The sequence below is a fragment of the Crotalus tigris genome, unplaced genomic scaffold (genome assembly GCF_016545835.1).
Source record: "Crotalus tigris isolate CLP2741 ecotype Arizona unplaced genomic scaffold, ASM1654583v1 scf7180000017662.1067850, whole genome shotgun sequence".
Taxonomy (NCBI): Eukaryota; Metazoa; Chordata; class Lepidosauria; order Squamata; family Viperidae; genus Crotalus; species Crotalus tigris.
Genome location: NW_024096549.1, coordinates 84,646 through 109,354, shown reverse-complemented (window position 1 = coordinate 109,354; position 24,709 = coordinate 84,646).

Genomic DNA, 24,709 nt, shown 5'->3' with positions numbered 1-24,709 from the left:
CTGGAGGTGGTGAGTGGCCGTGCAGGCAGGCGGGATGGGGGTGGGCCAGGGGGTGGAGCAGGGCCAGTTTTTGGGCACAGTTTTTCGCCATCACTGTCTTAGAGTCTCAAGATTTCTTTTATTTCCACATTTAGTATTTCCTCTTTTTTCCTCTTTGTGTCTCCTATCTCATATTTGAGACTAATAATTTTTTAACTATTAGCATTTATACCACAAACCAATATACAAATTTAATTATTAGTATTTTACTTCTAAGTTTTACTTAACCAAATTTTTTCTTTCTCTCGACTCATAACAATATCTTAAATTCAAATCTTAATTATTTTCAAACATTCAATCTTTTAACCAATCAGTGACCTAATAAGCTTTTCCCTGTTTTAATTTTCCCTTAATGTTTAAATTCAATGCTTAATATTTATTTTTCCAGATTTTTGATTAACCACAATTCCTTTATCACAATTCCTCATACAATCTGTTTTTTAAGATACACATCTTATATATAGATTCTTACCATCTACCTTAACGAATTAATAAAACAATAATATCCTTATTTTAACATTATACTTCTTAATTTTACATAACCAAAGTTTTCTTTGTCTCAAGTTGCTACAATATATTCTATTCAGAATACATGTTTTATCTATTTGGGTATATTCTATTTTAAATCTCATGTGTCCTTTTCAGTCTTATTCTAGCTTTCTTTCTTTGCCAAATCATCTTTCGTGTCTTTGCTTTTAAATCATCAAGCAGCTCTCCCTGTGTTGTTGTAGCTATTGTTTGATGTTGAAAAGACCATCCAATTGTCTTTTTTAAAGAGGATTAGCTGGTCTAACAGGCCATCTCCTTGTTTTTCCATCTCAACGTGGTTGTCCCAAAGTGTTTATCTTCTCTTTCATCTGTTTTGATCTTCAGGTTCCTTCTGATTTATAAGGAAAGTCCTTTCCTTTTTCTCTATTATCAATTTTTTTCTGTATCTTCCATTATCTGTATTTGTTGAGTGATTGAATCTTCTATCATAACATTTAATTGTTCCACTTTCTTTATAGAATTCTGTATAGATGATTCTTGAGTTAAAGTCATAATTTGAGTTTGCATATCCAGGCTGCTTTCTTGTTTTTTCCTGCCATTTCTTATTTCATCACCAGTTGTAAGAAGAGTTTGGACAATTGCTTTTAACATACAAAGAGTTTGTTCCTGTCCTTCCTCTTTAGGAAAAGTCCATTCCTGTTCTTCTTCCATTGCTGTAATTAATCGCTGCTGTTTTTGGAGGGAGGGATAAAATCTCCCTTCCCTCACCACAGGGGGGAAAGTACTTTAGCAGCTTAGGCAGGTAAGTAAGTAATTAGGATGTAAGAGAGGTAGATCTCACCCAGACTCTTCCATGCTGCTTTAGAGTTGCCAGATGGTAGGTGTGACTTCGGCTATCTGCAGTCTTGTGACAGACCATAGCTCTATGGTCGGTCTTTCATCCACGGTTTGGAGGGATTTGCCAGCAATCCAGCAAGGGCTCCATCTTACTGGTCACCTCTATGGGGTGACTTTCAACCCTTTTCAAGGTCCCCCAGCAGTGTGAAACTGGATGGGGAAGACGAGAGTCGTCTTCTGAGCATTCATGGTGGGCGCATGGGAAACCGGAAGTCCCTCAAATGTTTACTTCTTTGATTAGGAAAATCAAAATCAGTGTTTTGATTTTGTTGTTGTTCTGAAACCCTGAGAAAATATTTCTGTCTCATCTACCATTAAAACTTGAATAATATTTATTTCCACCTGATAACACACCATTTTATGTATGGGAATATTATTCTTTCTTTATACAAATTTTGCAATACTTTCCTATTCAAAGTACGGCCCTGACATGCAGATTCTTTGTGAATTACTAAAATTCATAGAAGAAATTGAATTATTATAAAAAAGGGATTTTGAATAGCAAAGATTTGAATTTATTTCTGTTTTTTGTTGTCAATGGTCTTTAATAGAATTAATGCAGACGTTTACCTTGGAATTGTTTGAAATTCAAGATTTATAATCCAATGAAGTAGCTCAGGCATTATTATTAATCATATTTATTACATTTGACAGTTGGATAGACTAGTGATGTTCATCTCACACAAAAGTCTGTGAGATTACACAACAACTTGAATTTTGCCAATTCACCACAGCCATAGATCTTCATACAATGTATATTTCTATAAGTCACTATTATGATTTATCTATCTATGAAAGAATTAAGTGGATACTTTATCGGATTTAACAATCCACTTTAAAAAGTGAATTATGCTCAAAGTTATGAGTCTTCACTAACTATGTATATGTACATTTCAGTTTTTTTTTAATTCTGCAAGTGACATGCATTTTATGGTACTGTCAAACTTTGATAAATGTGTTGTTAATAATCACTATTTACTAGAGTTTATTACCTATGCAAGAGATAGATGTGAATTATTCTGAGGTCCAACCACTATAAATATGCTTTTAATAATCAGTTGGTACTTCAATAATATAGAATGATTTCCTTTTTGAATACGATTTCAGACACAGTTCACATACTCAGATGTGCGGCAAATTCCATCTGCTTTCAGACTTTGTGGGAAAGGGAAAAAGAGTTATTGGCGACCTTAATGAAATACAATCTGTAGACTGCAATGTTCCACATTAAGCTTTGATTTTATATTTGTTTCCCATGTGTGACATCCTAATGTACTTACGTTGCTTTTACATTCCCAGTTCAAGCCTGGAAAAGAAGGAAGAGGAGGAGGAGAAGAAAGAAGCTTAATATTTCTGATCTATCCCTGATAGTCTTCTCATTGACCCTCATCACAGACTGCCTGAGGGCCTACTTTAGGGGTTATCATGGTTTAAATTTTTTTTTTTTAAAAAAACCTAGATTGCTTTCCCTAGGAGTTGGGAAAAGCAGAAACCCCTAGGCTTGGCCTTTGCATATTTGCTCTGTGTTCTGTGACCCTTACTTTCTCAAAAACTATTAAGTGTACCCTGCGCCAAAAGCTTTAGGCTTAAAATATCAGTTTCACTATAAGTAGGTAATAACCAAAGCTATTCTGATTGTAATGGCAAACTATCATTCTTGGAGACTTAACTACAGAATTCGAAGTGGGAGCTTCAGCCTCCATCTCTTTGCTGTGGTTTGTGTATTAATGGAATGGCAGGAGATCACACAAAACTTTAGAGCCTTAAAAATGTAATAGCAGGGGAGATTTAGGGCACATAGTTAATTAGAACCTCCATTTTCATGTTATTTAGCAACTGGGGATGTTTAGGAAGATTTTTACTAGCAGTTTTTGGGTTCTTTGGCTTGAGATTTTCTACTTTGTAAAATGTTGTGAGCTATTTGTTAGGCTATTAGATAGCCAGAAGCATAGGGGAAGATTCCAGATCAACCATTATAATTTACTTGCCATAAAGTGTGAATAGGAGCACATCCAAATATGTATTAGAGACTCTGGGTAAGAAAGAAAGCTCAGGTTTATATATGATATTTTTTTTATGTCCTATGGATGCAGTCCTATAGAAATTAGGAGCTTGTGTTTCTGTCTCCATGTCTGAGTGGAGAAAAGGGAAGAAGCAAAGCTCAGTTATTTGAGTATTCTGGGTGTCACAATGTATTAGGGAACTACAAGGTGTAACTCTTGCAGAGTTCAAGTGGTTTTAACTAATCTACACTCACTGACAATTACTTTCCTTCTTCATGACAAGTTTGTTTAGGGAACTGTGGTGATTACCTGACCAGGTTCAAGCGATTTGCCTGAAAGCTTTCCATCCTAGTTTTAATAACTGACATATTGCAGATGTAGGACTTGGTGCCTTTTCCATCCAAGACAAACAAAGGTCAGAATATTGTGATGAATAGCAACATCTGGAGGTCACGTCCTTTCTCTTGAACTTCCTATGTGGTACCCTTGATGACTCTTTCAGAAATATCAAACCAAAATGTCCTATAAGAATAGCAATGTTTCTTTCCCCTTATACCTAGAGACACTAAATATTTAAAATATGGAAACTATATCTCACAGCCCATATCCCATATCCTGTAAAACTTGAGAAAGCTGAGAGCAGTTATAGTTCTTCCTTAGAACTATGCAAGCACATAACTTTATTTTCAGGTCCAGGAATATAATAAGACTGTTTTAAACAGCTGACTTGCTACCTAAATTAGTGACAAATCTATTTTTAACTTAAAATGAAACAAATGCTTGACCAATTTAAACCATAATAATAGTACAATCTTTGCCCTCTAATGATTAATTAGAGTGAAAGTTTTGCCTTCCCTCAATAGCTGGTCTAGAGGTTATGGCTGTACACCAATAAATATTTCAAATAAGAATTGAGTCATATAAAATACATTTATATGAAAGGTCCTTCATTCTTTGGATTAAGAGAAAGAGAGATTAGCTGATTTTTCAGAAACACTCACTTCATCTCACTCTATTTTTCCCCCTGTGATTTTCAGAGTTCTAAACTACCAGATCACATGTTGAACTGCAACCTTGAGTTTAGGAATTCAAATATGTCATCCCAGTTTGTATTTAGTTCCTTTAATTTGTTTACATTTTCCTACTATTTTTCATTCCCAAAATGTACACATATTAATGAAACATTGTGGAAGGGGGATAGAAGAAATCTTCTTCTACGTATAATCCTATCGTTTGCTAGACTATGTTCCATTTAAGCGCCCTGTTAAAATATCACATAGATACACCAAGTAACAATCTACTGTATAAATTTTAGATTTATTAGTAGCTGGGGTGATTTTGTACACCAGAAAGTGCTGTAGTCTAACGCACCATGATTACATGTTTGGCACAACAGCATCAGGATTGGAAAGAGGGCACTGTGCAAATAAACTGAAAGAAACTAATTGCTGTGGCAAATTACATACATTGTTCTTTCTGTGAAATTTTTAATTAAACTGCAGTTCAAGAGGTGGCAAATAGAGTATAGGAATGGAATATTGCTCAGTGCTTTCAATGTGGTTCCGGAAATAAACAAATAAATATATAAATATTCATACCCATGAGGTTTTCATACACATTTAATACAGTTTTGCCATCTTAGTGTAGACCTTCACATTTATGGGCATTTTCCAAGAGACAGTTGCTTATTACAGTAAATAATAAAATGACAAAAGTTCTTTTCTTGTAAAATAACCGATTCTTTTCTTAGGAAAAGAATAGTTCAAAGTTAAAAATCACAACTATAGCTCTTCCTTTGGTTTAACATATTCATATGATAAACTCACTTCCTTTTACTTTTTTTCCCTAATGATGAGGGCCAATTTAGAGGCCTTTAAGCAATTTTTTTTTAAAAAAATGTTTCTACAGCTGAAGCAAATATTTAGAGCTACATTTGAATGTGCTCCAAATGTACTGGTGTTCATTTGAATTTTAAATTATCTTAACATTTACAAACTCCTCATTCAAAGTTCACCAAGGAGTCTTGCTCTAAATGGATGTGAAAATTTATTCTATTATTCAGCATTTACAAATATGATCTAACCTTGTGACTAGATGATAATTCCTATATCCTTGAGCCATTGACACCAAAAATATGTGCTTTGATTTACATGGATGCTGCTGCACTGAATTAAACCAGGATGAGATTTATAGCATTCTTTTTACCTAGAAGCCTTAGGAACATGAAATAGATAAGCAAAAGAGACATTCTGAATAGAGCTTAGATGTGTGTCATATGTAGGAGAACGTGAGTGGGATAATATATTTGTTATGTAGAGGAATCTGTTACATTAGAAGACTGGATGACACATGAAAGGAACTTGAAGGACCATATTTTATGTGGTTCATCCAATATTTTTCATAACTGTTGTCCAAAATTCTTCATAATTGTTGTCCAGCTACTTTGAAAGCTTGTAAACAGGCTTATTGCAGGAAGAAACTCTCTTAATATTTGATATTCAAAATCATTCAACTGAACATTAAGTTTTTATTTAGTTCTCACTGCCTGTGCCTGTCAATTTCCTGTCCATTGATCAATTTGTACCATCCCACTTTACAACCATCTAAATGAACCACCTTTTGCTACAGAATCTTCAGTCTATCCATTCTAAGATCCTCACAGTCACAAAGGCATTTGATTGAAATCAAAGTTTGGTAAGCACCGCAAACATCTTGCAGCTATCACTAATAATAGAGCAAGTTTGCTTTGTACAATATAACTAGCGGCCAATATAAGCAGCTGTCCCACTTAATGGCATCTAAAGAGAATGTTAAGTTGTTTTGTCCAGCATGAACAGCTGTTTGTAATAAACTTATCACATAAGCATGATGTGATATATCCATAGTTGTTGATAACTAAACTTTACTTATAGCCCTTCTAATGCAGATTGTTCAACTGCTCTGTTTATAGTAGATCACAGGATGGACCACAAAATGGATTGTAGCAACATCTTTAGCATACTATTTTAATCCTCCAAGGATTAAACATCATTCAGTTACTGGGTTTATAGAATAAATGGTAGTGATGAAGATGATAACAATAATAATGTTAATCTTGAATGCAAATTTGTGTGTCCACTGGTATGTAGGCTTGAGCAAAATTCATGTGATTTTGGTTCTTTCAGAAGTAGCACACTGTATATCTGATGAAATGCCTAATTGAACATAATTCTAACTTTACACTTGATAAAAGAAAATATAATTAGATATGTCTCATGAGCTGCAAGAACATAATGACGTCATATGCATAGACCATGTTCACACAATAGTAATATAATTTATACTAATGATTTAACATCATTTTCACAGAAAACTCCTTTGAGTGCACTGTATTCATTAACAACCCTCAACTATTCTAAGATCAGGAAGTTGTGTTCCTATTTTAAAATACAGCCAAAGGGGCCCTAAACATGCTATTTTAGATTGATTGCCTCTTCATTTCTTATATTTTTCTGCTTATGACAGATCAACTAAATTGTATTATTTCTTTAATTTATTCTACAAAGGCTGACACACTTTGTAGAAAGATATATATTTCCTTTCTTGAATAATCTTGCTTTTGGCAATTCATATTAAGACTTGGAAAACACCTCAAAAGTAGTTTGATGATACTTGATTATTTGAACTAAAAACAAGGAGCAACAAATATTGTCTAATCCAGAGGTCCCCAACCTTTTGGGTACCAGGGACTGGTTCCATGGAGAAAGGTTTTTCTGCAAACCAGAGTGGGTGTGGTTTTGTGTGCTGCCGGTGTGCTGTGGATGGGGCTTTGTTTGTTTGTGCGGACTAGTTGCTACCATGTTGTGGCCCGGTAGCAGTCCATGGACCAGAGGTTGGGGACCCCTGATCTAATCACCATCCCGTCCTGAGTAAAAACTTCTCATCTGTTTTCTATGCAAAAGAGAAATAAATTGGTTGTAGCTTTCCCTCTGCATCCTTAGTTCACATTGTGTGTGTATATATATGTAGGTCTTTGGTTGTTCGGGTTTTCTCCCACGTAAAATTGGAAGTGTCTTGGCGATGTTTCGATGAAGTCCCATATATATATATATATGTTTTCTGAGGTTTTCGTGGGTGTTTGTATGTAGGTCTTTGGTTATTCGGGTTTTCTCCCACGTAAAATTGGAAGTGTCTTGGCGACGTTTCGACGAAGTCTCATTCGTCATCTTCAGGCTGGTGCTTTCGGCTTCGTGCTTCTAGGAGCAATGTGTGATTGTAGCTGTTTCCTCCTTTTAACTGCCAGTGGGGGTATGAACTGATTGGATGAGAGCTTGGCTGTGTTCTGATTGGATGGAGGTGTGTTCTGATTGGTTAGGAGCTTGGCTGTGCTCTGATTGGCTGGGGGTTGGCTGTGCTCTGATTGGTTGTCTGGTTTTTTTTGCGTGGATGTGTGGTGGTGACATCCTATGTGGTTTTTGTGAGTGTGGGTCTGGTGTCATTTTTTGTGTTAGGGAGTCGTTTGTCAATAAGGGCGGGTTTCCAAATGGCTGGTAGGCGGGAGGTATCATCTCGTTTGTTCATGCTGTGTGGGCGTTTTTCTATCTCGATGGCTTCTCTGATTATTCTGTTATTAAAATGTTCAGTTTTGGCGATAGTTCTGGTCTTTTTAAAGTCAATTTCATGTCCTGTGATTTTAAGGTGTTGGACCAGGGAAGAAGTTGGTTCCTCTTTTTTGACTGAGTTCTTATGTTCTTCAAAGCGTGCACCACACGTCCATGCAAAAAGCAAACCCAAACCCACACCGATGATGAGGCATGACTACAAACCAGAAGCCACACCACAGCTGCATCATTAGCCACTTTAAACCCCTCCAATCCATACATGAAGCAAACTGACACCCACCATGAAGATGAGGCACGACCACGAACGCGAAGCCAAACAATAGCAATGCAGCGCACCATCTCACATCCCCATGCAACTCAGATTAACCTGAGCACAACAAAGCCCCCACCAAACAGAACACTCCTCCATCCAATCAGAGCACAGCCAACCCCCCATCCAATCAGAGCACAGCCAACCCCCCATCCAATCAGAGCACAGCCAAGCTCCTAACCAATCAGAACACACCTCCATCCAATCAGAACACAGCAAAGCTCTCATCCAATCAGTTCATACCCCCACTGGCAGTTAAAAGGAAGAAACAGCTATGATCACACATTGCTCCTAGAAGCACGAAGCCGAAAACACCAGCCTGAAGATGAGGTCTTTGGTTGTTCGGGTTTTCTCCCGCGTAAAATTGAAAGTGTCTTGGCGAAGTTGTCTCTCTTGCTCCTCGAAGCATGAAGCTGAAAACACCAGCCTGAAGATGACGAATGAGACTTCATCAAAATGTCACCAAGACACTTCCAATTTGACGCGGGAGAAAACCCAAATAACCAAAGACCTATATATATATACATACATACATACATACATACATACATACATACATACATACATATATATATTATCTTGAATGTGCACCCTGTCAGCCCAAATATGGGAGAAAGAAATCTTCTTTCTTTTCTTTTCTTTTGGCTGTATCAGCTCAATCCAGAGCCATCCACAAGCAGCAGTCGCCAACTGCGACATCATTTTGCATTTTTAGGTTGCTAACAAAGAATAAAGAGAAAGATCCTGTGGCCTAGAGGTTAATACAACTGCCTAACATGCATATAGCCCAGGTTCGAATCTCAGAAGAGTAAGTCTGGCTGAAGAGAGTTAAGAAACTCGAAATAGCTATCCCAGTACTCTCTTTATTCTTTGTTAGCAACAAATCCTTTTGAGTTACAGCTACAAAGCCATCAAATCAACTTTCTATTTGAAAGACCTATCAGGGCAAGTAAAGACTTTATGTTTTGGTGAAATCTCAATTCCTACACAGACACAATTTACAAAATTCACAAATGTCACTTCCAGAGAATTATTGTTTTCTGACTGAAATGGGAAAATCTAAAGGCTTATTGTTTACTTGTAACCCTTAGCAACAAATTTATATTGACGCCTTGGACTGTAATTGTACATGAGAATATCTTTGAGAGACACAAGGAAGGCCGAAGACTAGACAAGCACATTTCAGTAGGTATCTCAGCCCACAGAAGAAAAAGTGACATAAGGATGCCAAAGGTTTTCTATAAAGTAAATTTTAGGAGAGGAAAAATGCCTTCAGACTTGCAAGATTCTCTTACTCTGCAGACAAAGTAGTTTTGTGCTTCTTGTCTACTCTAATTATCTGAAAGAGCTGACATGGACTGAACCAACGAAGTACAAGTAAATATTCTCCTTGTATTCCTTTGCCATTGTTTATTTATTATTCTATTATTTTATTTCTGTTTATGCTCTTTTCATTTTTCTTTGTTTTTATTATTGTAAGAAGTTTAGAGTAGCCCATAGTGAAATAGGCGGAAAATAAATTTAACAAATAAATGGATTATGCTTACACACACTCATATCCAATGTATTAGATGCAATGCAGTTGATAGAAATTAGAAGAGCTTTTTTTTAAAATCTACATTATGACACTGAGGAAATGTTTTACATACAGTATGTAGTAGTCATGTAAAAAACAAATCCATAACTTTTGGAAAGAAATACAGAGCATTATTTTTTTAAAAAAAGGAAAAAATCCTTAAAAACAAAACTTGAACCAGAGGTCTTTTTAAGCAAACTATGAATTGTTCCAGAATAAAAAATAATAATAAATATCACGTTCTATTAAGATATACAGTAATTCTGCAAGTTCATGTAAGAAATCTTACGATGCCCTCAGAATATAGTAACTTGAAGGAAGAGGGAATGAAGGATAAATCTTCTTAGTTAAAATTACAAATCATGTAGTGCATTGCTGACATTTGAAAAATTCTGTTTTGCTCAGATTTGGCAATAGAGTCCTTCTGGGGTTTCAATAGCCTTGAGGACTGGCAGCCATGTTGGCTGGCTTTACTTGTTTGGATAAAATGTCCAACATGCCACAAAGGAAACTTAAAGTCTCTTCACTCTTCACATGTAGAACGTCAGCTCCCTGCTTGTCTTCAGGAGTCAGCAGGTTTGGCTTCTTTCAGAAAGATATTTTAAAGGTTTTTGAAACAGTTTCTGCTTTTCCATCGCTATAAAATTATAGAATCTTATTGAGGATAAACTATAGTTTAAACTAAAGCTAATTTAATATATCTGGGCACTTGGGATGCACGCTTGTGTGGTTTTTGTAACATCACTGACAAGTATCCAGTTTATTTTTAAATGACTCATATTTAGAAATATCTTGGAGTGCGCTTAGGTCTTTCAAGATGGCAATTTTAATAACCACTGACATCTCCAACTTTAACTCTAAGTCTAAATTATTCAAAACATTTTATTAAAATTTTTGGTCACTTTGGACAATAGCTCACCTATATAAGCATTTTTATTAGTTTATTATATTTTTGCATTTTCTGGAACAATATTTCATTCTTCATTTATGCTTCATTCTAAACAACAACTCAATATGATTGGCTGTGAACATTATGATATCATCCTAAATATTGTTGGATCTGGCAGTACCCATGTGTCTTAAACCTTAAACACTCAAATAGCCATTTGGACCCATTTCCCAGAGGAAAAAAACACTGGGAGCTGCAAAACGTGCACGTGCATGCACGCGAGGGGGGAGAGCTTGATTGAAGAGTTTAATTAAAAAGAAATAGAGGCTGCTGTGCAGGAGTTCTCTCTTTCTCTCTCTCTCCTCTCCCCCCTCTCTCTTTCTCCCCCTCTCCTCTCCCTCTCCTCTTTCTCTCTCCCTCCCTCTCTCTTTCTCTCTCTCTCCTCTCTCTCCTCTCCCTCTCTTTCTCTTTCTCTTTCCTCTCCCTCCCTCTCTCCCTCTCTTTGTCTTTCTCTCTTTCCTCTCCCCCTCTCTTTCTCTCTCTCTCTCCTCTCCGTCTCTCTCCCCCCTCTCTCTTTCTTTCTCTCCATCTCTCTCTTTCCTCTCTCTCTCTCTCTCTCTCCCTCTTTCTCTCTCTCTCTTTTCTCTCCCTCTGTTTCTCTCTCTCTTTCTCTCTCTCCCTCTCTCTCCTCCCCCTCTCTCCCTCTCTCTTTCTTTCTCTCTCCTTCTCTCTTTCTCTCTCTCTTTCATCTCTCTTTTTCCTCTCTCTCTTCCTCTCTCTCTCCTCTCCCTCTCTTTCCCTCCCTCATCTCTCTCTTTCCTCTCTCTCTTCCTCTCTCTCCTCTCCCTCTCTTTCCCTCCCTCTCTTTTTTTCTCTCCTTCTCTCTTTCCTCTCCCTCTCTCTCTCCCCCTCTTTCTCTCTCTCCCTTTTTCTCTCTCTCCCTCTTTCTCTTTTTCTCTCTCTCCCTCTCTCTTTCTCTCTCCCTCTCCCTCTCTCTCCTCTCCCTCTCTCACTCTCTCTCCTCTCCCTCTCTCTCTTTCTTTCTTTCTCTCTCTCCCTCTCTTTCTTTCTCTCTCCCTCTCTTTCTCTCTCTCTCCCTCTCTCTTTTTCTCTCACCCTCCCTCTTTTTCTCTCCCTCTCTCTATCTCTCTCTCTCTTTCCTTTCCCTCCCTCCCTCTCTCCCCTTCTCTCTTTCTCTCTACCTCCCTCTCTCTTTTTCTCTTTCTCTCTCCCTCTCTTTCTCTCTCTCTCTTTCTTCTCTCTCTCTCTCTCTCTCTCTCTCTCTCTATCTATCTTCTGCTCACCTGGCAAGCTGGCTTCAAGCTGTTCTCCAACAATTCTTATTGGGCTGGCTCTCGCCTGTCCTTCCTGCTTCCTGCAGAGACGCAGCAAAGGGAGGAGCCCTGCCCAATAAGCTTGTCAGCTCGTCAGAGAATAGGGTGAGGCCACTCTCTTTTTACACATACACACACACATACAGAGAGAGAGAGAGAGAGAGAGAGAGAGAGAGAGAGAGAGAGAGAGAGAGAGAGAAGCACAAGTGCCTCTTTCTGTCTCTGTCTCTCTCTCTCTCTGCAAATGGCGGAGGAGGCTGGGAGCTGCAGGAGAAGGCTCCAAGAACCACATGTGGCTTCGGAGCCATGGATTGCTGACCTATGGTCTAATCCAAGAACCTCCCCTTTCATTTTCAATTACTGTTATGTATTTCTCTTAAATAAAATTATAAAACAGCTTAATCTAACTGGCTGAAGTGAGTGATTAGATCAGCTTGGTTATTTAGCATTTGAAATTGACATTAGGATAACCTAGCATGAGACAAAAGTGCAAAATGAATGGAGTATTGTTGTAAAGGTGGGTTTTTCTATTTCCCCCCCAATCCTGATTTCTTTTTCTCTTAAGCTAAGTTTATTCTAGTGCATATGCAATGGTTGTACAAGAACCTAAAATGAAAGTTTTCTACATCTTTGTCCTTTAAGTCTGACAATACAAGTCAATAAATGTAGTACAGGTAGTCCTTAACTTACAACCATTCATTTAATTACCACTCAGAGTTACAATGGCATTGAGAAATAAGACTTATGATTCATTCTCACACTAGTATGCAGTGTGCAGCAGCGATTAAAAAAGCCAATACAACCCTGGGTTGTATAAACAGAGGCATATAATCAAGATTACACAAAATATTATTACCGCTTTATAAAATCCTAGTAAGACCACACCTGGAATACTGCAGCCAATTTTGGTCATCATATCACAAAAAAGATGTTGAGAGTTTGGAAAAAATTTAGAGAACAGCAACTAAGATGATCAAAGGCCTGGAGACTAAAACATACGAAGAACGGCTGCCGGACTTGGGTTTGGCCAGTTTAAAGAAAGAAGAAATAGGCTTCCGGTTCTGGGTCGCCATGCCACTGTTGTTCGGAGAAACTCCTCTCTTCACAGCCAGGTTTCCTCTGCCAGTAGACCCTTGATTGGGTTGAAAAGTCACCCCAAGTATACCCAAGAGACTTGTTCTCAACTTTGCTTACAACTCACTGAGATGGAGGAATTAAATTCACATCTGGATTATCAACCTACATTGGAAAAAAAACTTTGATGCTAATGAACAAATGATTTTTAGCACAGAAACTAAGGATGTTACCCCAGAAGAGCAAGCTGATATGCAGAATCCAATTGATTTCTTGACAAATAAAAAATAAACAGAAGAAGAACAAAATAACACTAAAGAGGATTATACATCATCTTATATACAATCCATTTGGATTTTGGATGATTCAAAAGTGATTGCAATTAAACTATACGCAACTTCAAGAATTGCTACAACTTTTGGGTTTTAAGAGGACTATTTTCCCTTTTTGTTTAACCCCCCTTTTTTTTACTTTTTTAAGGGATTTTTTTTTGTATCTTTTGTATTTTTTTCTTAAGAAGGAGGAAAGGAGAAATAAATTTTTGAAAATGGCTTCAAAGCGTCAAGCAACTTCTACAGTACCGAAGGTGGCTTCTTCTCCTGTGATACTACCAGCACAACAACCTAAACCTATACCACCATCTTCTCCCCCTCTGCAACCAATAACGGTAAAAGATATGCAAGATATAATGGGAATTGCTATATCTCAAATCAGAGGTGAAATGAAAGAGCTTTTAGTGGAGAATAATAGTATTTTGAGGCAAGATATAGTTTTGGCTTTAAAAGGACTTACTTCTGTGGTTGAAAAATTGGATTCTCGACTTGAAGAAGTTGCAGGCAAGGTGGAGGTTTTGGAGGAAAAGTTTGAAGGAATGGAGAAAAAGGTGGAAATTTCACAAGATGAAATTGTTATGTCCCAATATAGAGAGATGGAGTTTGCTTTAAGAATCAGGGGCTTGAGAGAGGACATGCAACGAGACCTGAGAGAGATGGTAGTGAATGATTTTGCTGTGATTTTGGACAGAGAAAAAGAGGAAATATCTAGAGAAATTGAAAAAATATTTAGAGTTAATTCCTGGGTTGCAAAGCAAATAAACCTGCCAAGAGATGTGGTAATTTACTTTGGGAAAAGATCTCTGCGCAATGAAATCATACAAGCTTTTTACAACAAGAGGTTTCAGAATGCTGCACAAGATGTTATAATTTTAAAGGAGATCCCATCTAAAATTTTAAGAAGAAGAAAAGAGTTTGCTTTTCTGGCTGATGAACTTAAAAAAAGGCAAATGCCATTCAGATGGGATATTCCAACTGGAATAGTGGTGAGCTTTGCGGGGACACGTTATAGACTTAATACTGTTTTTAAAGCAAAGGAGTTTTATACTTCGGTCCTGGGAGCATGCTCATCACCACCTATAATGTTTAAAGTCTTGGACGGGAAGGAGGTTGAGCAGCAGTCTGAAGAAGCTGTGTTGATGAAAGCTGGAAAATCACAGGCTGAGTGGTTTCAACAAGCTGAGATGAAAGAGCAAAGAATGACTCGGGCAGCGCATAGACGTAAGGAAAAGGAACAACAGAAGAAAGATGTCAAAGAAGTTTTACAAGAATTTGTTTCTGAGCCTGTGGGAGGAGCAAGACCTAAGAGATCTTCGGTGCAATCTTCAAGCAGTCTTCTCTAGGCTTTTGGATGAGGGAGATGGTAAAGCTCCTGACATGGAATGCTAATGGCCTTAATTCCCCTCAAAAGAGAAAGAAAATATTTCACTATTTGAAGCAGCATAACAATGATATTATTTGTTTGCAGGAAACGCATATTATCTCTAAGGATCAAAAATATTTAGTTAATGCTCGATTGGGATCTCATTTTGTATCTTCTGCTCTTGGGAAGAAAAGGGGTGTAGCTATTTATGTTAAGCAAAATTTATCAGCTTGTTTAGTAGATTCTGATCCTCAAGAGAGATATGTTATGATTGAAGTGGGACTGTATGGTAAGAAAATACTTATAGTAGGTTTGTATGCACCAAACCAACAACAGGAACAATTTTATAGGTTGTTGCATCAAAAATTGATTTTATTGGATTACAGATCTGTTATATTGATGGGAGACTGGAATGGAGTTTTAGACACATGTAGAGACAAAAAAGGACTTTCTACTTCTTTTAAACAGGCTAAATTACCTAAGGCTTTTTTTGATTTGAAAGAGGACTGGGAGTTGCGAGACTATTGGCAAGAACACAATCTGGAAGAGAGAGACTTCACTTTCTTTTCGGATAGACATCAATCTTTTTCAAGAATTGACTTTATTTTTATTACAACGGATTTATATTTTAGAGTAAAGAATGTAAAGATATTCCCAAGGACATTGACAGATCATAGTCCAGTATGGATGGAATTGGTTACTGAAAAAGAGGAGAGAAGATCTTGGAGGTTGAATGAAAATTTGTTTAGGCAAGAAATGAATGTTCAAAAACTTAAAGAGCATTTAAAGGAATATTTTGTTTTAAATATGCATAAGGGTACTTCAATGTCAATGGTATGGGATGCAGGTAAAGCTTATATGCGTGGGGTTTTGATGCAAATGAATAAGATTCATAGACAGAAACAGGTGCAGAAACGTAAGTAGTTGGAAGATGAGATTAAGTTAAAAGAAAAAGTTTTACTTTTGAATCCTACAGATGAGAAGATTAAGGAATCTATAAAATTGCTTAAATCGCAATTTAATATGTTAATGGCAGATCAGACTGCAACTAACTTACTGTACATGAAACATAACACATTTTGTGATGCTAATAAGCCAGGGAGATGGCTGGCCTATCAATTGCGAAAGAAACAGAAGCTGAGAATTATAGACAAAATAAATTATAAAGGTAAATTGATATTTCAGAAGGACTTGATTAAGAAATCTTTTTTTTAGATTATTATAAAAAATTATATACGGATGGACTTCCAGTGGATTAGCGCTGGCGATGGCGGCTACTTTGTAGCCGTCATCCTGAGAAAGCGTTAGAACCGCAGAGAACAGCAGGCATCAGCTGTTCCGTGGCTCAAAACCTCCCTCCCGGGCAAAGGGAGGGAGGGGAGTATCACCTGAATAGAGGTAGAGCCTCTGAGACCCCCAAGGAAGTTTTCTTTTGGGGGTGAAAAGAGTGCTCCCACGGAGTTCAGGTTGTCTCCGCCTCTCAGCTGTCTTTGTCCCTTGGGGACAAAGCAACACGCCGCTCCCACCTCCGCGCTTAAAGAAACCTGGTGAGTTATTTTAAAAGCAGACAGAGCTGGATAAAGGATTTTTTTTTTTATCTTATTTGGACTTTAAATTTAAAGATTGATTTTTTACTTCCCTTTTTTCTTTTTTCTTTTATCGAGAGGGAAAGTAAAATGGCGATTGGAAAGTTTTTTTTTTCTTTTTTTTTCTTGAAGGGAGCGGAACGGAACGGAATGGAATAGATTGTTCTTAAAGGTTTTTTTGAGTTGGATTTGTGTTTCAGGAAGATTACTTTCCCTCTTTGTCAAACTCTTTTTTGTTATTTTTTTAAGGGGGTTCTTTTTTGTATTTTTTCTATTTTTTTTTTTAAGAAGGAGGAAAGAAGAAACAAAACTTTTCTTTTCGGAAATGGCTTCAAGGCGGCAAGTAATATCTACAGTACCTAAGGTGGCTTCTTCTCCTGCGATTTTACCAGTACAACAACCTAAAGCTACATCACCTCCTTCCCCTCCTCAGCCATCAGTAATGGTAAAAGACATGCAAGATATAATGGGAAATGCTATATCTCAAATTAGAGGGGAAGTGAAAGAGCTTTTAGTGGAGAATAATAGTATTTTGAGGCAAGATATAGTTTTGGCTTTAAAAGGACTTACTTCTGTGGTTGAAAAATTGGATTCTCGACTTGAAGAAGTTGCAGACAAGGTGGAGGTTTTGGAGGAAAAGTTTGAAGGCATGGAGAAAAAGGTGGAAATTTCACAAGATGAAATTGTTATGTCCCAATATAGAGAGATGGAGTTTGCTTTAAGAATCAGGGGCTTGAGAGAGGACATGCAACGAGACCTGAGAGAGATGGTAGTGAATGATTTTGCTGTGATTTTGGACAGAGAAAAAGAGGAAATATCTAGAGAAATTGAAAAAATATTTAGAGTTAACTCCTGGGTTGCAAAGCAAAGAAACCTGCCAAGAGATGTGGTAATTTACTTTGGGAAAAGATCTCTGCGCAATGAAATCATACAATCTTTTTATAACAAGAGGTTCCAGATTGCTGCACAAGATGTTATAATTTTAAAGGAGATCCCATCTAAAATTTTGAGAAGAAGAAAAGAGTTTGCTTTTCTGGCAGATGAACTTAAAAAAAGGCAAATGCCATTCAGATGGGATATTCCAACTGGAATAGTGGTGAGCTTTGCGGGGACACGTTATAGACTTAATACTGTTTTTAAAGCAAAGGAGTTTTATACTTCGGTCCTGGGAGCATGCTCATCACCACCTATAATGCTTAAAGTCTTGGATGGGAAGGAGGTTGAACAGCAGTCTGAAGAAGCTGTGTTGATGAAAGCTGGAAAATCACAGGCTGAGTGGTTTCAACAAGTTGAGATGAAAGAGCAAAGAATGACTCGGGCTGCACATAGATGTAAGGAAAAGAAACAACAGAAGAAAGATATCAAAGAAGTTTTACAAGAATCTGCTTCTGAGCCTGTGGGAGAAGCAAGACCTAAGAGATCTTCGGTACAATCTTGAATGGCAAATCTTCAAGCAGTCTTCTCCAGGCTTTTGGATGAGGGAGATGGTAAAGCTCCTGACATGGAATGCTAATGGCCTTAATTCCCCTCAAAAAAGAAAGAAAATATTTCACTATTTGAAGCAGCATAACAATGACATTATTTGTTTGCAGGAAACGCATATTATCTCTAAGGATCAAAAATATCTAGTTAATGCTCGATTGGGATCTCATTTTGTATCTTCTGCTCTTGGGAAGAAAGGGGGTGTAGTCATTTATGTTAAGCAAAATTTATCAGCTCGTTTAGTAGATTCTGATCCTCAAGGGAGATATGTTATGATTGAAGTGGGACTGTATGGTAAGAAAATACTTATAGTAGGTGTGTATGCACCAAATCAACAACAGGAACAATTTTATAGGTTGTTGCATCAAAAATTGATTTTATTGGATTACAGATCTGTTATATTGATGGGAGACTGGAATGGAGTTTTAGACACATGTAGAGACAAAAAAGGACTTTCTACTTCTTTTAAACAGGCTAAATTACCTAAGGCTTTTTTTGATTTGAAAGAGGACTGGGAGTTGCGAGACTATTGGCGAGAACACAATCTGGAAGAGAGAGACTTTACTTTCTTTTCGGATAGACATCAATCTTTTTCAAGAATTGACTTTTTTTTTTTATTACAACGGATTTATACTTTAGAGTAAAGAATGTAAAGATATTCCCAAGGACATTGACAGATCATAGTCCAGTATGGATGGAATTGGTTACTGAAAAAGAGGAGAGAAGATCTTGGAGGTTGAATGAAAATTTGTTTAGGCAAGAAATGAATGTTCAAAAATTAAAGGAGCAATTAAAGGAATACTTTGCTTTAAATATGTATAAGGGAACTTCAATGCCAGTGGTTTGGGACACAGGTAAAGCTTACATGCGGGGGGTCTTGATACAAATGAATAAGGTTTATAGACAGAACCAGGTGCAGAAATGTAAGGAGTTGGAAGAGGAGATTAAATTAAAAGAAAAAGCCTTAATTGTGAATCCTACAGATGAGAAGATTAAAGAATCTATAAAATTGATTAAATCACAATTTAACATGTTGATGGCTGACCAAACTGCAACTAACTTACTGTATATGAAACATAATACATTTTGCAATGCTAACAAACCAGGGAGATGGTTGGCTTATCCATTGCGAAAGAAGCAGAGGTTGAGGACTATAGATAAAATAAATTATAATGGTAAAGTGGTATATCAGAAGGAGCTGATTAAGAAATCTTTTTTAGACTATTATAAAAAATTATATATGGGAATAAAAGTACAGGCTTCAGATATAGATAAATATATACAAGATGCTCACTTCCCCAAATTAACAGAAGATCAGAAACAAGAAATTAACGGTTTGATTACCATTGAGGAAATTGAGATAGTAATTAAAGAACTAAAATTAGGTAAAGTACCGGGTACTGATGGATTGACATCTATTTATTACAAAACCTTGGTAGAAGAGTTGAAACAACCTTTAAGAGAACTTTTTAACAATATATTACAGGGTTCAGAGACCCCCTTGTCATGGGGCAGAGCTTTCATATCTTTGATTCCAAAAGAAGACCAAGATCTTACATTACCAAAGAATTATAGACCCATATCTCTTTTGAATGTAGATTATAAGATTTTTTCGAAAATTCTAGCTAATAGACTTATGAGGGTGTTAAAACAATTAATACATATGGATCAAACGGGTTTTATAACTGGAAGGTATATGAAGAATAATGTTAGACAAATTATTAACTTAATAGAATATTTGGATAAAAACAACCAAGTTTCTGCAGGATTGATATTTTTAGATGCTGAAAAAGCTTTTGATCAGTTAAACTGGCAATTTATGTTAAGATTAATTGAGGAAATGAATTTTGGAGAAAAAAATTTACAAGCTCTTCGTGTTATTTATCAAAAACAAACGGCACAACTTATAGTTAATGGAGGTTTGTCAGAGGTGTTTTCAATTGAGAAGGGGACCAGACAGAGTTGTCCATTGTCACCACTGCTGTTTGTTTTAACTTTGGAAATTTTGCTGATTAAAATTTGGGAATCACAGAAAATAAAAGGAATAGAAGTTAATAAAAAAGAATATAAATTAAGGGCTTTTGCAGATGACTTGGTTGTTACTTTATCTCAACCAACTTATTCTGTAATTGAACTGTTACAACTGATACATCAATATGGGCAAGTTTTGGGTTTTAAAATTAATAACAATAAGACTAAAATATTGCTTAAAAACATGACTAATTTGGATAAGGAGACTCTAGTTAGGTTGACAGATTTTGAGGCCGTTAATAAGGTAAAATATTTGGGGGTTATCTTATCTGCTTCTAATGCAAAACTGTATAAAAATAATTATGAAAGGCTGTGGGTTAAAATACAAAAGGATTTGGGAAATTGGAAGAAGCTGCAACTGTCCCTATTGGGGAGAATTGCAGCGATTAAAATGAATGTTTTGCCAAAGTTTCTCTTTTTATTTCAAATGATACCTATTTTAAAGAATGAGGTTAATTTAAATGAATGGCAGAAAGGTATCAACAAATTTATTTGGGCAGGGAAAAAACCAAGAGTAAAACTTAAAATTATACAAGATATTTGTGAGAGAGGTGGACTCAAGGTACCGAATCTGAAATTGTATTATGATGTTGTGGTGTTAACATTAATTAGTGATTGGGTTAACTTAACAAATGTAGATGTACTCCTCCTGGAGGGATGGGATTTACTTTTTGGATGGCATGCCTATTTAATTTGTAATAAGAAGGTTGACAGGGTTTTTAAGTCTCATATTTTAAGAACTTCCTTACTTTGGGTTTGGAAGAAATATTATAGAAGTGATTCAAGAATTCCATTATGGGCTATTCCATGGCATGCGATAGAAGGGATAAGGAGAGGAGTTAAGATGGATAGCATTTCTTATATACAATTACTTAGATGGGATGGTAAAAATTGGCAATTAAAATCCATGAAAGATTTAACACAAGAAAATATTATTTATTCATGGTTTCAGTATAGACAATTATTGGAAAGGTGGAAGATAGATTGTAAGGTGGGTTTGCTTAGAGAGGATGAGAATTTGTTAAAACAAATAAAAGATCAAAGACGAACCCATATCAAAAGAATGTATGGGGTGTTAGTGGAACTGGATTCAGAAGCAGAACTAGTTAAAGATTGTATGGTTAAATGGGCACAAAACTTTAATGAATCGGTTCCATTAAATACTTGGGAGATTATTTGGGTGAGGAATGTTAAATTTACACAAGCCCAAAACTTACGGGAAAACTTTTATAAAATGTTTTACAGATGGCACCTTGATCCACAAAAAATGTCTCGTATGTATTCAAACTTGCAGCCTAAATGTTGGAGATGTAGTTGCTTGGATGCTACTTATTATCATATTTGGTGGTTATGTAAAAATATAAAAGTTTTTTGGATTAAGATATGGTGGAATATTCAAAGAATTTTTAAAAGAAGGATAAAATTTACTCCACAATTGTTTTTGTTGGGTATTGTTTCCGACTGTGACAGTAAAGAAACTATATTAATGTTAAATCTAATTACAGCAGCTAGGTTGTTAGTAGGGCAATGCTGGAAGAAGGAATCTTTGCCTACTTTGCAAGAATGGTTTCTTAAAGTTTCCTATTTAGCGGAAATGGCAAAGATTTCGGCTTTTTTGAAAGATCAATCGCAAGAGAAGTACCTTTTGGTATGGAAAAGATGGATAAATTTTATACAATACAAGTATGATATAAAAAAATATTACTTAGCTTTTGAATAATTTATATTTAAAGTTTAAGGTATTTTTTAGATATTTTTTTTTCTTTTTCTAATTTCTTTTTTTTTCTTTTCTTTTTTCTCCTTCTTCTTGTTTCTTTTCTTTTTCTCTTTCTGTTTTTTAAGTATTGGTGTTAAAGTATTTTATGATTTGTTTAATTATTGTAACCAAATATGTATATGGTTCATTTGTGTTTAAAATTTTTCCTTTTAAATTTTAATTAAGCCTGTATTCAGCTCTGGGAAGATTGGGGGAGGGTTGGGGTGGGTTGGGAGGGTGGGGGGAAGGGAACTTTTTTTTGTAAAATTTTAAAAATTTTCAATAAAAAATATATATATATATATATATGGGTAGGAAAGTACAGGCTTTAGATATAGATAAATATTTACAAGATGCTCATTTTCCTAAACTAACAGGAGATCAGAAACAAGAAATCAATAGATTAATTACTACGGAGGAAATTAAGCAATTAAAGAATTAAAGTTAGGAAAGGCACCTGGTACTGATGGACTGACATCAATTTATTACAAGACTTTGATAGATGAGCTGATAGAACCTCTAAGGAACTTTTTAATAATATATTACAGGGTTTAGAGACTCCCTTGTCTTGGGGCCGAGCTTTTATATCTTTGATTCCAATAGAAGACCAAGATCTTACGTTACCAAAGAATTATAGACCTATATCTCTCTTGAATGTAGATTATAAGATTTTTTCGAAAATTTTAGCTAACAGATTTATGGTTGTGTTGAACCAATTAATACATATGGACCAAACTGGTTTTATAACTGGAAGGTATATGAAAAATAATGTCAGACAAATTATTAATTTAATAGAATATTTAGATAAGAACAATCAAACTTCTGCAGGATTGATATTTTTAGATGCTGAAAAAGCTTTTGATCAATTAAATTGGCAATTTATGCTAAGACTGGTTGAGGAAATGAATTTTGGAGATAAAATTTTACAGGCCCTTCAAGCTATTTATCAAAAACAAACGGCACAACTTATAGTTAATGGAGGTTTATCAGAGGTATTCCCAATTGAAAAGGGGACTAGACAGGGTTGTCCATTGTCTCCATTGCTGTTTGTGTTAACTTTGGAAATTTTATTGATTAAAATTCCGGAATCATCGAAGATAAAAGGAATAGAAATTAACAAAAAAGAATATAAATTAAGGGCTTTTGCAGATGATCTAGTTGTTACATTATTTCAACCAACTTATTCTGTAATGAAGTTGTTACAATTGATAAATCAATATGGACAAGTTTCAGGTTTTAAAATTAATAACAATAAGACTAAAATATTGCCTAAGAACATGACCAATTTGGATAAGGAGACATTGGTTAGATTGACAGGCTTTGAGGTTGTTAATAAGGTAAAATATTTGGGTGTTATTTTATCTGTTTCCAACTCAAAATTGTATAAAAATAATTATGAAACGCTGTGGGTTAGAATACAAAAGGATTTGGATAATTGGAAAAAACTGCAATTGTCCCTTTTGGGGAGAATAGCAGCGATTAAAATGAATGTTCTGCCAAAATTTCTCTTTTTATTTCAAATGATACCTATTTTAAAGAAAGAAAAAAATTTAGATGAATGGCAGAAAGGTATCAATAAATTTATCTGGGCAGGGAAAAAACCAAGAGTAAAACTTAAAATTCTACAAGATATACGAGAGAGAAGTGGACTTAAGGTACCGAATTTGAAATTGTATTATGATGCTGTGGTCTTAACATTAATTAGTGATTGGGTCAATCTAACAAATGTAGATATACTCCTTTTGGAGGGATGGGATTTACTTTTTGGATGGCATGCCTATTTAATTTATAATAAAAAGGTTGATAGGGTCTTTAGATCTCATATCTTAAGAATTTCTTTACTTCAGGTTTGGAAGAAATACTATAGAAGTGATTCAAGAATTCCATTATGGGCCATTCCATGGCATGCAATAGAAGGAATAAGGAGAGGAGTTAAGATGGATATTACTTCTTATATACAATTACTTAAGTGGGATGGTAAAAATTGGCAATTAAAATCTATGGACGAATTGGCACAAGAAAATATTATTTATTCATGGTTTCAGTATAGACAACTATTGGAAAGGTGGAAGATAGATTATAAGGTGGGCTTGCTTAGAGAGGATGAGAATTTGTTAAAACAAATTAAAGATCAAAGCTGAACCCACATTAAAAGAATTTATGGTGTCTTGGTGGAATTGGACTGAGAAGCAGAGCTAGTTAAAGATTGTATGGTTAAGTGGGCACAAAATTTTGATGAACCAATTTTATTAGATACTTGGGAGATTATTTGGGTGAGGAATGTTAAATTCACGCAAGCCCAAAACTTACGGGAAAACTTTTATAAAATGTTTTATAGATGGCACCTTGATCCACAAAAAATGTCTCGTATGTATCCAAACCTGCAGCCTAAATGTTGGAGATGTGGTTGCTCGGATGCTACTTATTATCATATTTGGTGGTCATGTAAAAATATTAAAGCTTTTTGGATTAAGATATGGTGGAATATTCAAAGAATTTTTAAAAGAAAGATAAAATTTACTCCACAATTGTTTTTGTTGGGTATTGTTTCTGATTGTGATGATAAAGAGATTATTTTAATGTTAAATTTAATTACTGCGGCTAGGTTGTTAATAGGGCAATATTGGAAGAAGGAATTTTTGCCTACTTTGCAAGAATGGTTTTTTAAAGTTTCCTACTTAGCGGAAATGGCAAAAATTTCGGCTTTCTTGAAAGATCAATCGCAAGAGAAGTATCTTTCGGTGTGGAAAAGATGGATAAATTTTATACAATATAAGTATGATATAAGAAAATATTATCTAGCTTTTGAATAATTTATATAAGTTTAAGATATTATTTAGAAGTGTAATTGTTATTATTCTTTAATTTTTTTATTATTTCTTTTTTATTTTTCTCTTTTGTTTTTCCTCTTTTTGTTTTTTATATATAATGGAGTTAAAGTATTTTA